The sequence below is a fragment of the Sinocyclocheilus anshuiensis genome, unplaced genomic scaffold, assembly GCF_001515605.1.
Source record: "Sinocyclocheilus anshuiensis isolate Anshui unplaced genomic scaffold, SAMN03320099.WGS_v1.1 scaffold1240, whole genome shotgun sequence".
In the NCBI taxonomy this organism is placed as follows: Eukaryota; Metazoa; Chordata; class Actinopteri; order Cypriniformes; family Cyprinidae; genus Sinocyclocheilus; species Sinocyclocheilus anshuiensis.
This window is the reverse complement of record NW_015542555.1, coordinates 1704597-1718254: the sequence shown is the minus strand read 5'-3', so window position 1 is coordinate 1718254 and position 13658 is coordinate 1704597. Positions and strand designations below refer to the sequence as shown.

The window sequence follows — 13658 nt, the reverse complement described above, 5'->3', positions numbered from 1 at the left end:
GGGGAGTGTGCTTTTTATTTTACTTTAATTAGACTAAAATGCCTGATGCTGATCTGTCTGTCTATCTTTGTCCTTTTTGTGTGTTTGTTTCTGACAGGCACAGACAGCTGTGTAATGATAGACCTTTTTTTTTTTTTTTTTTTTTTTGGTGACCAATTCACATTCACTGAGAGATGGAGTCTCACATATGATGCTGAAGTGTTATTTTAGTATTATTTATATAATATTATAGTAGTAATTAAAGGGACAAAAATGAAAATAGTCATTTACTCACCCTCAGGTTGTTTTAAACCTGTATGAGTTTCTTCTGTTGAAGACAAAATAAGATATTTTGAAGAATGTTGGTAACCAAACAGTTGACGGAAGCCATTGACTTCCATAGTATTTTTTTTTTCTTTCTCAAAATTATATTATTTTATTTCAGTTGCCAAGGCAACTTCTCATTTCTGTTTAGGTTTTGCCATCTAATGTTTTTATTTCAGCTTTATTTCAGTTAAGGAAAACTATTTTTACTAGCTTCAGTTTGTTAACAATAACAGCACTGGCTGATACAGTGACCTTTGCTTTGTCACGAGTGTAGAAGAGGAAAACAGCTTTAGATATGTATAAAACTGTCAAAAGTATATCTTTTTAATAAACACCACTTGCAAACCTTGGCCTAAAAATAGTGCAAAATGCAGTTTAAAAATGTAGCACATTTTCTCAGGTCATTCTGCATTGGCATAAAGTTAATTTTGGACTTCAGCTTCAGCTAGAGTTACCAGACATCTTGGATTTTACTGATGCTCGTTGACAGAGAGAGATCTTTTACAGTTGTCTTAAGTTGTCATTCATGTTAAAAAGTGAATTTCCCGGTAGTTTAGTGCTGCACTGTCAGAATCGGCCGATAATTCAGTAGATCTGCAGTGGTTATGAGTTTATGAGCATATTTCATACTCTTTATGACTGTGGTTTTATAGACTGAAATAAAGGTCCAGTTCTTCTGTTATTACACTGTAAATGGGATTGAGATGTTTTAGCAGAGACATTTCTTTCGACTTGTGACTGTCTGAGCCAGATTTGGCCAGTGTCTGCAGAAACCTGCTTTACTGTCCCCTCACGTCCTCACACACACACACACACACACACACACACACACACAGCCAGCTTCTGGCGCTCCTCCAGTTGGCAGGCGCTGGTACTGAGGTAGCAAGCTAACTTTGGTCAATTACACCAGAGTCACAAAGAGCAAATGAGGGAACGGATGGAGATACTGAGAGAAGCAGAGGTCAGGGCCATGGAGAAGTGCATGTAAGACATGTTGCTTATTGCATGTTCAAGGAAATTAATACTTTTGTTCAGCAACGATGCATTAATTTGATCAAAGGTCACAATTAATGCATTTTTTTAATCTTACAAAGATTTATATTTCACATAAATGCTGTTCTTTTGAACTTTCTATTCATCAAGGTATCCTAAAAATGTATCACTGTTTCCACAAAGCACTATGTTTTCAACATTAATAATAATAATAATAATAAATGTTTCTTGAGCAACAAATCAAAATATTACAATGATTTCTGAATGATCATGTGACACTGAATTAGTGAAGTAATGATGATAATATGAATAAAATAAATGTTTAAAATATATATTAAAATGGAAAACAGTTCTTCACAGCTATAATAATATTTCACAATATTACTATTTTGACTGTATTTTTGCTCAAATAAATGCAGCCTTGGAGAGCAAAAGAGACTTCTTTTGAATGGTAGTGTATATAGTTAATAATGTCACAATATCTTCAAAATATCTGTAACGTTTTTTTTCTCCCTACCGTGATGCAGTCAGCAACCTCAGAGTCTCAAACCAATTCACCACACAGAGATTGGTGTGACATAGGCACAGCATGCACAGTAAATGTGTTTCTGTGTTTGCATTCATGGAACATCTTTCATGTTAAGTAATGATTTTATAGTAAATCCCTTAAAGGCAGAGTGAGTGATTTTTCAAAAACACTTTAGAAAACTGATTGAACGATAAGGCAAGAAGTAGGACCCGTGTAAATATCGGATCAGCTTTCCAGCGCTGGAGAGAACTCAAGGAGTGGAGGCCTGCGATCGGACGCCGAGGTTGCTTTGTTTCTTCTCAATAGGTGAGTAACACCGTGTTTACAACAGCTAAAGTCTGCCTACACTGGACGCGATCAAACGACCGTTGAAAACCATTTGAAATTTGTGTCAGCACGTCATAAATAGAACCCGGCAGCAGTTTTCTGTCGGGGATTTGTTGCGCCGCACCGCTCACATCCGTAGACACAGTGTAACATTGGTTTTGCTTTGTTTCACAGAACTAATCGTTGCCTGGGTTGCATACGTATATGTGGGGCGGAGCTATCAGAATAGAGGCAAGACCCTTTTTGGGGTAGGGGCGTGTTTGTTTTGGTGATTTCAAATATCAACATTGGCTACCAGAAATCACTTACTCTGCCTTTAACATCACGTCACTGTTAGGAGTAAGAAAACAACAACTGTATCCGCTGTAGTGAAACTACTCCACATTCTCTGGGGAAAAATTCTTAGATACATTGTTCCATATTTCAGTCGTATTTCAGTGTCTTGTATCATATGTGTGCAAAGATCTCAAACAACTTTAAGCTCTCATTTAAGCGGTAGCACTCAATCTCCTCATCACCCACTTAAGCTGAACATCCTCTGCTCTGCGTGCCATTTGATGGCCGCACTTAGCCTGACATACGCTGTCCAGCACGAACATATTGATTTTACGTGATATGGATTGCTTTTTGATCGCCCAGAGTCCCTCGGGTGGCTGAATTGACTGTTGTTCCTTTTTCTGAAGTCCTTGTCCTTTCTGCAGTTTTTAAAGACCCAGCGAAGACTGTGGTCTTAAGAACATAATATATTCCTGATTAGCATGAAATTGCTTTGTGGAGGATTAAGAATTTTATTATGCCTCTTTCTTTCTGAAAATAATAAACTTTGTAAGTGAAGGAGTGTTTTAACAGCTGACTTTTGCTAAGCGGCAATGAGCGTGCTTTGTTTACTTGTTCTGACTTCTCATCTGTAGTTACCCTGATGTAACAGCTTAAACTCTTACATATGACTCAGAGAAACTAGGTTGCTTTGTTTCTTCTCAATAGGTGAGTAACACCGTGTTTACAACAGCTAAAGTCTGCCTACACTGGACGCGATCAAACGACCGTTGAAAACCATTTGAAATTTGTGTCAGCACGTCATAAATAGAACCCGGCAGCAGTTTTCTGTCGGGGATTTGTTGCGCCGCACCGCTCACATCCGTAGACACAGTGTAACATTGGTTTTGCTTTGTTTCACAGAACTAATCGTTGCCTGGGTTGCATACGTATATGTGGGGCGGAGCTATCAGAATAGAGGCAAGACCCTTTTGGGGTAGGGGGCGTGTTTGTTTTGGTGATTTCAAATATCAACATTGGCTACCAGAAATCACTTACTCTGCCTTTAACATCACGTCACTGTTAGGAGTAAGAAAACAACAACTGTATCCGCTGTAGTGAAACTACTCCACATTCTCTGGGGAAAAATTCTTAGATACATTGTTCCATATTTCAGTCGTATTTCAGTGTCTTGTATCATATGTGTGCAAAGATCTCAAACAACTTTAAGCTCTCATTTAAGCGGTAGCACTCAATCTCCTCATCACCCACTTAAGCTGAACATCCTCTGCTCTGCGTGCCATTTGATGGCCGCACTTAGCCTGACATACGCTGTCCAGCACGAACATATTGATTTTACGTGATATGGATTGCTTTTTGATCGCCCAGAGTCCCTCGGGTGGCTGAATTGACTGTTGTTCCTTTTTCTGAAGTCCTTGTCCTTTCTGCAGTTTTTAAAGACCCAGCGAAGACTGTGGTCTTAAGAACATAATATATTCCTGATTAGCATGAAATTGCTTTGTGGAGGATTAAGAATTTTATTATGCCTCTTTCTTTCTGAAAATAATAAACTTTGTAAGTGAAGGAGTGTTTTAACAGCTGACTTTTGCTAAGCGGCAATGAGCGTGCTTTGTTTACTTGTTCTGACTTCTCATCTGTAGTTACCCTGATGTAACAGCTTAAACTCTTACATATGACTCAGAGAAACTCATGTTTGTTTGTGTGTGTGTGTGTGTGTGTGTGTGTGTGTGTGTGTTTGAGCATTAAGAGCTTCCGCTAGTTCTGCACGTGATCTTTAGAGGCCCAAAGTGAACAAGGCATTCTAGGATACATGAAGGGAGATTATAGTTGACAATTCTGGAAGCTGAGATGTTGCAAGTTTAAACCTGTTTTTGGAATCATTTGTGGTTCAAGGTGATGCAGCTGCTTTATCTAGCATGACCCAGATGCTACACCAGATCAAAACCAGGTCCAGCAGCTGGTAATAAATAGCAGTTTGGAGCAGCTAATGAGCATAAATGATCTATTGGACCAGCCAGAAACCAACAACTACGTTTCATTTGATGTTTTGTTTTGTTTTTTGTTTTTTGGGCCCCACTTTATATTAAGTGGCCTTAACTACTATGTACTTACATCAAAAATTAATGTACTTATTGTGTTCATATTGTATTGCAAAACACTTTTGCTGCTATTGAGGTGGGATACGGGTAAGGTTAGGGACAGGTTTGTTGGTATGGGTAGGTTTAAGGGTGGGTTAAGGTGTAAGGGATGGGTCAACTGTGTAATTATAAATGTAATTACAGAAATTAATAACAGATGTAATTACATGCAGGCATTTTTAAGTACAATTTTGCTTTGCTTTGTTTAGCTTTGTTTTGTTTTGCTTTGCTTTGTGTTTTGTTTGTGTTTTTTGTTTTGTCTTTTTGCTTTTTTAGGAGGCATCCTCCAAAACCTTCTAGAAATGTTTTTGTATTTTGTTTTGTATTCTGTTTGCTTTTTTTTTGCTATCTATCCATTCTATATATATATATATATATATATACAGTGGGTACGGAAAGTATTCAGACCGCCTTAAATTGTATATATATATATATATATATATATATATATATATGCCATTTTCCAAAGTCTTTGAACAATATGTTTTTTATTTTGTTTCATTTTGTCTTATTTTCCCAAGTCTTCCTGCAAAATATTGTTGTTCTTAATTTATTTACTCTTATTTTTAGGTTTCAGCAAAATGTTTTTGACCATGATGATTTTGTCAGTCAATGAAGCTCCGCCTTCAGCACAAACTGGTTCACACACTTGAAAATCTGTTTTCCTTCCATCTGTGTGTGTTTGTGTTAGGGTGGCATGGCTGTTGTGGGTTTGTATACATCTTCCTGTGCCACCCAGGAGAAACAAGAGTTGCATTTCCTCTAAAATCCCCTGATTACACTCTTTGATTTCAGCTTTGTTCCTTTCCAACTGCTGCGGCAGTGGAGAAATCTCTGCGTTTATTTATTAAAGGCTTGCGCAAGCTGTGCGGCGACCTGTCAGATCCATTAGACGATCTCTCATCAAAAGAAAGAAAGGCAGAATGTGAAGGAGAGGTTTTATAAATTAAGGAAAAAAGGGTGTTAAAGGGATGGAGAGGTGGGGGTCTGGGAGTGTTTGGTTGCGGTGTGGTGCTGTAAACGTGTTTAGCAGAGCCACATTAAGACTTCACACAGCGCTGGCAGGAACTCTCCAGTTTCATAAGGCTGATCTCTGCACCAACTCCCCAGGGCATTTTCTCCACAAATGTCATCTCACACACACACACACACACGCGCAGAGTCAGACAGACTTTAACCCCCTCCGGTGACCACACGAGGACACAACTGTGCATGTGTGTGTGTTTGAATTACTTGGTTCGTACTTGGTTGATTGACTCTTCTCGCTAAGTCTTGCCTTAACATGACTGATAGAACCTTAGCAATTTTAGCAATAACAGCTACATTTGCTCCAAAGTAAATTAACATGTCATTTAGTTTATCATTTGATTGACACTATCCACTGTAGTGTTGATAGTCAATACATGAATGCTTGTAGAAACAGTACATTAATGTCCTATGGAAACATATGTGTGCTATGTGTTATCTTTTGCTTTTAAAGGATTGAGGTGTATGTGTTAGTCAGTGAATGCTACATTATAATCTCCTCTCATTCTGCTGGTGTTGAGTGTATTGATCCGGTAAGACTGAGCTCTGAGATCTCTCATGCTTTACCACGTCTAATGTGTGGGGTTTCCTCCTAGTCACACGCCGCTTCCTCTGTCCAGAGCGCTCACACACTCATGCTCATCTGTGTGTGTGTGCATGTGGTATTCTGCTCACTTTAAACACACGTGATCAGCTCTTAAATGCTTTGTGGTTTATGAGTACATAATCAAACACTATATCAGCACATGCTGAAATCCACAGTCATCATTCACACAAGCGCTACACTTCCCCAAAATGTGCTGGTTTGATTAATTGGATAATAATGTTTTGGTTAATTACATGTTAAAATACAGTTTAATATATTTTAAATGTGTTTTCCCCAAAATCACCTCACAAAATGTGGGGGGAAAAAGTCAGCAGATCCCATCTGGGCCTATCAAACATATCAGATTGGTCCCACAAAATGACTGATGTCAGTCCCATTTGCTTTGTGGTAAAGTTGAGCAGGCAAATTCTGCTCTGAATTCTGCTCTTATGCTGCCCAAAATGTAAATTTTGTGGGATAGGTAGAAAAAAGAAACTGCAGTGTAGTTGGTGTCTTCAAAGACTAAGCTATTTTATTAGATTAAGTTTACCTGGTTTGGGTTATTCAACCCTTTTGGGGAAACTTTGGAGCCGTTTGTACTTGCCTGTGTGGAAAACTCATTTGGCCCTGTCCTTGTAATTACCATCTTTTCTGAGTAGCTGGTTTGCATTAGGAGAGTGGACTTATAGTCTTGAATTCTCTTCAGTCAAATTATATGACGTCACATTTGAGGAGCTTGTTCACAAGGCCACTGTGCTAAATTGAACTTTACCTCAGACACAAAAATTCCTTCATCAAATAAATAATCATTCATGTCCAGGTCAGGAAGTCACAGAACTGTTTGATTTAAGATAGTTCAGGAGGACCACATGCTCTCCAGGCTGATTCAGAGCTCTCCTTCCTGTTTCTGCAGGGTGGTTTAATTTTGGTCAGTCCTAATTGCTCATGACTGTATGGTGTTATCCCTTTAAATACATGGTTCTTATTGTATGCGTTTAAAGGGCAGTTAGAGGCTTCTTTAGGTGTGTGGTCTCCTGCAGGCTGTGACTGATATCAGGCCTGCTCAGACTCACACTAAAGGAGAGCGTTTGGTTAGATTTACCCTGTATTAATATCCTTCATTCAGCCTCTCCTAGGCTGTTAAGAAATTTCATGAACCACAACAAAGAGTTAGATTGATCTAACCCTCTTTTTTTATGTGTCTAGGTAAGTGTTTAAATGTAGTTTGGTTTGGGCCCAAGCCCGTCATTTAAATAAAAAATAAAATTAGTAATTATTTACTCACCTTAATGTCATTCCAAATTTGTATTTATGGAAAAATTAATGAATAAATTCCCTACAATGAGCCCAGTAGTGACCACTGCTAACTTGTGCTCAAAACTGGTGTTGTATAACTTTGAGCGAGGTCATTAGTTTGAATGAGATTTGATAGTTTTTCAGTGAATACAAATGAAACATTTCTGTATCTTCAACTTTTATGGAGTCTCTTAACTTGACAGTTTCAATTTACTTGTTATGCATGTAAAATAGCAGCATGAACATTCTTCAGACTTTCTCCTGAAGTCTTATAGGTTTGGAATGACATGAGCATAACTTATCCTGACGTTATCAGGGCTATGTCCAAAATTGCCCCCATAGCCTTGTATAGTGCACTATTTGAGGGGCAACCTTTGTGTCCGAAACCATAGAACATTATTAAATGCACTCATTCAATCCCATAATGCTCCCCAAAATCAACAGTGAATGATGGTATATACGATGATTTCGGATACAGCCTGGGAGACCTTTATTAGCTGGTTCAGGTGTGTTTAATTGGGTTTGGAACTAAACTCTGTAGGAAGGTAGCCCTTCAGGAGCAGGATTGGACACCCCTGGCCTGTACGATCTTTGATGTACTGATATATGACTAACCATCATCTCAAGCTGCAATCTAGATGCTGTATCTCTCTGACTGTATTTCTTTTCATCTTGTTTTCCACTCACGTTATCTCTCTTGCAGTTCTGTCTACCTTTTGAGAGGCCTCTGTGATACAGATCTGTTGTGTTAATTCATCAGCAAAAGCCTGGCCAGCTTCTGTCTCTTGTTCGTAACTGTAGGCCCCAGTCCAGGGCCATTGCGGCTAGAGGTTTTGTTGTTAAAGCCTCTTTTTATCGGGCCAGCTGTAGCTCTGAAGGTGGCCAGCGCTCTCCTATAACCTGTAATTCAGCCTGGCATTTATTTATTTCTGTAAAAACGAAGTGCACTGCTCTCTTATAGATCTATTACATTTTGGCCGTTGTTTTGCACTTGACGCCACTGATTGGCGATGGCAATTTGTCACTCAAGCATGTCGAGCTTGGTTGTGCCGTCCATCTGCAGGCTGCCCACGGCACAGCGCCAGTGCCGAGCTGATCAGCGGTGCTGAGAGGAACTGATAACCGTGTTTCTGTCTTGACGCACAGATGTGTTTATTGCCACTCTGTGCAGTCACTGCAAGCATACCTACAGGACAGAATGACTTTCAAGGAATCAGGGAATCAGGGATCTTTAAATTTGAGCAGGTATGAATACCTCCAGAGTTCTTGGGCCTACACTACCCCCTTTCCACTAACTCTCGAAAGTTGAGTACTGTTCCTGACCCGTACTGAAAGATGTTTCTAAAAGTGCATTTCTCCTTTGATGAGCTTTCAAAGGAGCCATGTATTCTGCTGCAATGTGGATGCATAACTCTGAGCAAGGAATGCAAGGTTATAAATTGCTTCCCAAGGATCACGCTCCAGATAAGCAACTCTTGGTTCCAGTGCACTCTTTCATTGCAATGGGAGTGATCTCATTTTGTTATTGTCAGTCGAAAAGGGGTTAAAGTCAGAGTCCAGGAAAGAGAGTAATACTTTTTAAAAGGACTGACCCTAAGGACCCTTGGCTCTGAAGTGGCCAGTGTTGCGCAAACATTCCAATGCACTGAGGTAAAGGGTGTAATAGGGTGCCTCTGTTGGCCTCCTGCACCGGATAACCTCTCTCCCTCTCTTTGTCGTCCCCTTCATGGCTTTTGCTCAGAGCAAACAAAACAAAAGCACTTTCTTATCATGACTGACTCTAGCCATGTTTTGCTCTCCAACCAATCACCTTCAATCAGCTTACGGCAGACCCAGAGAGCATAGATGTATGCTCTGCAGTGCTGACCCAAATCTCGCATGAGTGTGTGCGAATGAGAGACACTTCTCCTCGCTCTGTCACACACCCATGTGCTCCTGGTGCTCATTAACGAGGCTCCAAGCTCCTTCGGGATGGAGCAGAGGGGGTTTTGGGAGGCAGGGTGAGTGTTCGTACGTGAGCCACGGGTAAGTGGCGTCTCTTAGCTTGTGCCAGCTCTTGGTGTCTCGTCACATCTGAATACCGGTGCTGCCAACCAACTCTGCCAGTATATGAATGAGCCTGGCATCGTCACGCTAACTGCCAGAAGCAGCTTTCTGATGCTTGTCTTTGCAACAAATTTTGTTTGACAAGTTTGTGTGTATGTGTTTGCATGTGCAGATTAGCTTCTTGATGATATGATTCTTATGTGATTCTTAGTGTACTTCCGTTTTAAACCGAAAACACTTCCTTTGATAGCATGTGCGAACAGACACTTCACATGTGCACCAGAATGCTTCATCCTTGTTCAGTTTATACACAATTTCTCTGTAGAAGTTATAACTGATAAAACTAGAGTGTCAGGTATATTTTAACACACATTGCATTGTTGCTTCATTGTGACAACCCAGTGTGCAATGGAGTGACCTTCAAATCCTGTTGAATCAGATATGTTGTTCAGTTAGCTAGCTATAAACATGTTGACAGTTTAATTAAAATTTGGATTACTTGCTCAGCAAGATTCTCTTGACAGAAGACAGAAGATGACTAGTTGATTAAAACAAGTAGAACACATTGTATGCTGATGCAAAGTGGCCACTGTGGTTATGCTAACAATGCGTACACATACTTGTTTTATATTTACTGACAGACATACTTGTTTTGACATTTTAGCTTGTGTAACTAGACACGGTTCACATATCCCTTGTATCCTGTCATGATTTTAATTTTAATTGTGAATCCAAACTAAATAATGTAAATATTAATTGATCTCATTGTTTTTAGCATTCCTAAATGCCAAACTGTCCCTTTTACACTTTTAAAGTGTAAAATTAGCGTTAAATATGAAGCCGCATGGTTTGATTACCTCAGAGAAGAGTTTGTTCCGAGATCAGCATGTTTATAAGTTGACTCTCAGCGGGGAAAAAAGTGAATAGGTTGTTTGCAATGTGTTCAGCTATCACAACTGTGCAATTAGCTGCCACACTGACTCCTGGAAGCCTTGGCAATTCGCACATCCATGGACGCTACAAAACACAAGCTAACACTGAATATATGTACTTGCGCAGAACCTCTGTGACTTGGCATTCGTTTTAACATTGGGGGCAGTAATATGATTGTTCCATTCTTCTGATCGTTGTTTTCATTGCAGACTAGTGAGCCGTGCTGTGCTCCTACAGCTCTTTTAACACCAGTATCCAGCTCAGCATTTTTTTTGGAATGCTATATGTAGCGCAAGAAGGAAATAGCTGTGGCGGCTTGCCAGGTTTTGAGGGAAGGGGGGACGGAGAGGAGGGTGGAAAGGAAAAAAGAAAACAAACTTTAAGGCAAAGCGTTCGTGGTCGGCTCCTAGAGTTGAGAGAGGAGATTTTTTTCAGACTGGAGAGGTGTGTGCGTGCTGTGAGGAGTAATACTCTATTCAGAGAGCAGCACTGGCTCGGTGCCAGACCGCGAGGTGATAGCGAGTGCGGGGTAATTGCTGCCTACCCGGCAGCCTGCTGGATTGTGCTCCTGGGATCCAGTGACAGCATCACGCCTCTGAGCGCTTCTGCCCACCTCGCCGTCTGTGCGGAGCTCTCTACGCGCACTCGCACGCTGATATTATTGCCGTCTCTTGGCATAGGACCCTAGCGTGGCACATTAGAGCAATAATATGTAGTTAATTCTTAAAATTGACATTTTGTATCGCTTGCTAATTCTGGTGTCTTTGAGAACAGCACTGTGGTTGAGCTGTGGCTTTGCATGCAGGCTATTTTGAGCCGCGCTCTGTCTGTGTGTGCGTGCATGTCTGCAGGTGTGTGTGTGTGTGTCTCTAACGAGGTGCTCTGGTGGTTTCACACACCACACGCCCAATCAGCCGCTGTCAGGCTTCTGCAGTGCATCAGTGCGTAGAGCAGTCTCGAGGTGTGTGTGTTTGTTGACATGTCTGCTGGGAGATCTGATGTTCACCTGTCAGTGTCAGCCCCCGCACAGGAACTCGCACACGCACACACTCCCATGCCTTTTGTTTCCCGAAGCCCTGCCTTCTGCTTAACCCCACAGGAAACAATGCCACAGTGCAAACCTTACACTTCTAATTGGGCCTTTCCTCCAGATTTGTCCAGTTTGGGGTCTCAAATCCATTAAATTGACAAAAGTCATGTGTAGCGCAGTAACTATTACTAACTGTTAGTGGTGCTTGCGGAAGCTTTTTCTGTTTTAGTAACTTAGTGTTACAGGGGTCATATGATGCGATTTCTAGTTGTCCTTTCTCTTTAGAGTGGTACAAGCTGTTCGTGAATAGATAAGATCCCTAAAGTTGCAAAGACTAAAGTCTCAAACCCAAAGAGATATTCTATTTAAAAGTTAAGACTCGTCCATGCCCTCCTAAAACGCCTCGTGATTCACAGACTATAAGTATGTGTTCATATTTAAAGAATTTGCCACTGATGATTCAAACATGAGTTTTGAGCAGTGTAGAGTAGTGCTTGTTGTTTGTCGTTTCTCCGATCACAAATGCAGTCATGGTTTTATGTTAATGCGGCGCGATGCAACACAACGCGTAAAAAGACAGTATAAGTCATTATAATGAGTAATTATGTCCCCATTGGATGCAACAAATGTCTGTTTATAATGGGTTTTATTGTTTTTGTCTCGTCGCACCGGGACACGGCATCACAGTATGGTAAGGGGCGTAACATTTCCTTCACACGCTTGAGGTATTCGGCCAATCACAACGCACTGGATAGCTGGCCAATCACAGCACACCTCGCTTTTCTAAACGATGAGCTTTGTAAAAATCGACACGTTTCAGAAAGGCGGGGCATAGAGGAGAAACAATAATGTACAGTATGTGGAAAATAATGTGTTTTTTTAACCTTAAACCGCATAAACACATTTCATTACACCAAATACACAAAATAATGTTCTTTTTTAGCAACATCATATGATCCCTTGCAGTTTGAGTTGATATGTGTGATCAGGCGATCATGTATCACATAGACAAATGCTGAAAAAGGGACTCAAGCCATATATAAAGGGTCCAGAACTAAAAAAAAACAATATTTTTTCATCCATTTGGATTATACAATTTTAACATATAATACTAAATTTAATGTGGTGCATACATCGTACATAAATGAAACATGGTTACATTGTTATGGGAAACATTATTTAGTATTTGCAACTATTTGTTTAAATAATCATTCAAATTACAATGCAATACAATACTTATTTATAAAATACATTAAAAAGAAAAGGTTGACCAAAATGCTGTACAAAATAAAACTACAAGAAATACAAAACACACAACAATAACACTGAGTGGTCAAAGAGAATAAGTATGTTTTTAAAGACAAATGGCTTAGAATAAATACAAATCTATTAATTGTAAAAACAATTACAATTTTCAAAATGTACAAAATGTAAAAAATGTAACATTGTTAAAAAACAACTAGCTGTGGATCAAGCAATATTAGTTAGTTAAAATGTATGAAATTTAGACCAATTGGATATATTTATGATAAATATTAACTTTTTATTTATTGTGCATTTAAAACTCGTTCAGTTTATTAGTACTGTTACAGAAATCTGTCCATTTCTTACCTGTTTGGTTTATGTTTGTCTGACAAATATGCGTCACTTTAAGTTTATTCGTTTGTTAAAACTGTGTGATTAAAATGGTTGGAAAGTTTCTCAAATTTAGGCCTATATATCAGCTAACTAAACACCATAGCAAACATGTAGCGATGTGCCTTTGGTCCTTCTCAAAGGCTTAGAATCGCCATGAAAACAACCTGCAACATCCTAGCATTGTGAAAGTAACTTTTGCACAAGCAAACGCCACTTATTTGCAGAACATTTAAAAGTGGCACCAGTTTCTTTTGGAGGTCTAGTTTTCTCATGCATTAAAGCATCACACACGGAGACCTCTCTCTAGTATGTAGTTTAGTAACGGTTAACCAAGAACCGATTGTGTTATTTTTATCATATAGCATTGTCTGCACCGTGACTCCTTCATTCACATGTAGAAGGCTTCATTACTATTTTTGTTTTTGTACTGTAGCTGTCTGACACGCTTCTCCTTCAGTACAGTGACTGTGAGTAACACAACTCCCCCACCTCCACGGCACGGGAATGTCTGTAGTTCCCCTCTCGAGATGAGTG

The 13658-nt window shown here is 39.7% G+C and overlaps 1 protein-coding gene across 1 annotated transcript in view; it reads left to right on the top strand.

The window, feature by feature from the left end:
- The window catches only part of jarid2b (jumonji and AT-rich interaction domain containing 2b), a 125091-nt gene that overhangs the window by 54474 nt on the left and 56959 nt on the right, over nucleotides 1–13658 (top strand). The gene's annotated exons all lie outside the window — the stretch shown is intronic.